Here is a 3717-nt window from a genome sequence, read left to right on the forward strand (position 1 = left end):
CGTGTCGGGCTTGGTCGGGAAGCGGGTCTGGCTGACGTGCCGGGCCTGGGCGAGGTGAACGGTCGGCGTTCTCGCGCCGGTCCCGGGATCCGAGCTCGGTCCCGTGCCTTGGCCTCCCGCGGATCTTCCTTGCTGCGAGGCTTCCGTGGCGGCGCGAGCCGTCGTGGTCGTCCTCTTCGGCCGCCATTCAACGCTCAGCTCAGAACTGGCACGGACTAGGGGAATCCGACTGTCTAATTAAAACAAAGCATTGCGATGGCCCTCGCGGGTGTTGACGCAATGTGATTTCTGCCCAGTGCTCTGAATGTATGTCAACGTGAAGAAATTCAAGCAAGCGCGGGTAAACGGCGGGAGTAACTATGACTCTCTCGGTCCTCAAAGCAACACGCCGCGATGGTACTTAGAGAGAGTCGTGGTTGGTTCGTGATGCGCCAACGAAGTCCTCTAGTAAGGACCTTCAGCCTCTCACGTCCAAGTTGTACCTCCACCTCCTCGTGGTGCTCCCGGAAACGGCCTACTTTGGAAGTTTAGACTCGGTAGGTGTCGACTAAGCGAGTGTACAGCGAAGTGCGCCCCTAAGGGCTTCGGCCCATGCGCCTACGGTCATGGTGAGTTGTGGGGCCAAGAAAGACCGGGGTTTCTTGGGGGGCTCTCGGTTGTCAATCCGTTTGCCCCCCTACACGCAGTAAATTATGAATAAAGCTAAGAATGATTCTGATGTCCCGGGTTCTCGGATGGCCCGGGGTCTGCGTGCGAGTGCTCGCTTGAGTGAGCGCAGCGCGCGAGAGGTGCGGAGGACCCTGACGGGGTCGCAGCTGGTCCGTCGCGAATCACTATAAGGACCAGCCAGGCTGAAGTGGACAGCCTAGAGGAGGAGATAGTCAGCTGTGAGCATTGTTCGGCGAGATTCCGGAACATGCGTGGTCTTGGTGTCCACAAAGTACGTGCACACCCACTACAAGCCAACAGTGCTATCAATGATGACCGCGTAGAGGCCAGATGGTCAGTGGAGGAAACTAGACTCATGGCACGCGCTGAGGCTGAAGGCACCTTAGCCGGGGAACCTTTCATTAACCAGTATCTGGAGACAAGGTTCCCCAATAGGAGTCTCGAAGCCATCAAGGGTAAACGGCGACAGGAGCCTTACCGAGTGATGGTTAGAGACTTCTGCCAAGAGATCCAATCGCGTCGCGCGATTGTGATCGATGAGGGCGATAGGGATGGTGCGGTGATGACACGAGCCGACACCATTCCTGCGGCCATGCCATTGAGAGCTAGTACTGACGATCAAAGCGCACATCAGCCTCCCCCTGAACAAAGTTCTCAGAGGCTGCGGGACAAGATACAATCACTCGTAGAGCAGAGTGCGGCGTTCCGTAGCTACGAGGCTGATACTCTTGCTGGCACGGCAAGAGATGCTCTGACGGCGGGGAGGGTCGACGTCTTGGCTATCGAAAGATGGCTGGGCATGATCTTCCCTCGGCCGCTACAAGTGCGCCCTCCGCAACGCGTTTCGGCAAAGAAGGCACTGTCCTCCAGTAACGAGAAAGCAAGGAGCAGAAGAGAAAGAGGGAGTATGCAATTGTGCAATCCCTCTACAGAAAGAACAAGAAGTCCTGTTTGTCGCGTATCCTCGAGGGCGACTCGGTGCGCGAGAGGCCGTCTGCTGTCGAATTCCTTAACTAACTGCTGGCGCCCCATTATGAGGCCTCCAGCGGTGCGGATGGAGACATGACGGACTTGCGTGAGTCGTTTGGGAGGCGGCACAGGCTGCGAGTGCTGGCCGGGGCCGTACGTCGGGCCCGAGAGGGATTCACCTCGAAGGTCTCGGCGATGGCGCTGCCACGGATCCAGTTCCCTGTGGCGGATAAGACCTTGCTCTGGGATCCTATAACACCTGCAGAGGTGAACAGGATTTCCGTAAGGACTGGCACTGCGCCCGGATTGGACCAGATTACGCCGAGGATGTGGAACGCTGTTCCTGCGATTCTTCGTGCGCTTTTGTTCAATCTGCTGCTCCTGGCAGAGACGATCCCCTCATCAATCGCCACAACCAGAAACGGTATTCCTTGAGAAGGGGGGGTATGTCCGATCGGCCAGGTCCGACGGAGTACCGACCTCTCAGCATAGGATCCGTTATAATAAGACACTTCCACAAGATATTGGCAAAGAGATTGGCAGCCCTCGACATCTTCGACAGGCGCCAAAGGGGGTTCCGGGCCGGTGGACGGGGTATGTGAAAACGTCACAGTCCTTTCATCCGTGCTTTGGGACGCCCGGAGGCGCTGTCGTTCTCTGCATGTGGCGTGCGTCGATCTGTCGAAAGCTTTCAATACGGTTGCGCACGCTGCTATTCATACGACTCTCGATAAGCTGGGGCTCCCTCGGAGTTTAGAGAGTACGTAAGGGCTGTCTATTCGAATGCGCTGACCCGAGTTGCAGGGGGTCAGCGCTAAGGAAGTGTCGTGTCGGCCATCAAGATCGGCCGTGGCGTGAGACAGGGTGATCCGTTGTCGCCCCTGCTGTTCAATCTGGTCGTAGATAGAGCACTAGGAATTCTCTCGGAGGGACGTTGGCTATCGGTTGGGTGGCCGGCTTATCAATGCACTGGGCTACGCAGACGACATTGTGCTCCTAGCCTCTACCAGAGATGGGCTGCAGGAGAACTTGACACGGCTTCATGACGCCTTTATGCGAAATGGGCTCGAGATCAACGCGAGAAAGACCGGAGTGGCTGTCCATGGTGGCGTCCGGCAGAGGACAAGAAAGTGAAAGGATGGACACCACACCTTATTTCACCGTGGGGGGAGCGATGATACCGCAAAGATCCCTGGTCGATGTCTGGACGTATCTGGGCTGCGAGTACACAGGTGCTAGGGAACTCGCAAGCGATCCACCCTTAGCTCAGGCCATCGAGCAACTTACGAGGGCACCTCTTAAGCCGCAAGCAACAGCGGCTGAGGTTGTTGCGTGACTGTCTCCTTCCACGGTATTATCACCGATGGACAGTGGGTACGGTCTCGGCCAAAACCCTCAAGGGTAAGGATATCATTGTACGCACTGCGGTGCGACGATGGCTGCGTTTTCCCCATGATGTTCCTGCTGGATACCTGCATGCGCCGATACAGAGTGGCGGGCTTGAATGCCTCTATTGAGAACTTTGATCCCAATTCTGAAGCATAACCGACTGCAGCGGTTGTGTCGGAGTACTCTGCCCGCAGCATGCGCGGCTGCCGAAACCACGTATGTGGCTAGGCAGCTTGTCTGGTGTGAAAACCAGATGCGAGTGCGGGGCCATAGAGTGACTACAACCGCTGAGCTCAGACAGCAGTGTGCGGCCTGGTTGCGCGAGTCGTGCGATGGGAGTGGACTCAGAGAGGTTGCGGCCTCCAACCTGAGCTCCTACTGGGTATCGGCTGGCGCCCGATGCATCCCAGGTGCGACTACGTGCACTATCACCACATACGGGTTAACTGCATACCGTCTAGAGCGAGATGCTCCCGAGGGTCGTGATGGGCGCGATAATCGCTGTCGTGCCGGTTGTCCCGAAACCGAAGGACGCCGGCTCACTGCGTGGCAACGCTGCTTTCAGAACGCACTTGGACGGGAGAATCCTGGCGCAACATGAGACTATCGCCGTCCAAGCTTGGGATGGAACGGTAAGTGTTACGAGCCAGCGTATGGGGGTGCGCAGTCGGTGATGCGGCCGGTGTTGAA

Source organism: Nylanderia fulva, unplaced genomic scaffold (assembly GCF_048542155.1).
Source record: "Nylanderia fulva isolate GAGA-0341 unplaced genomic scaffold, ASM4854215v1 Scaffold444, whole genome shotgun sequence".
NCBI lineage: Eukaryota > Metazoa > Arthropoda > Insecta > Hymenoptera > Formicidae > Nylanderia > Nylanderia fulva.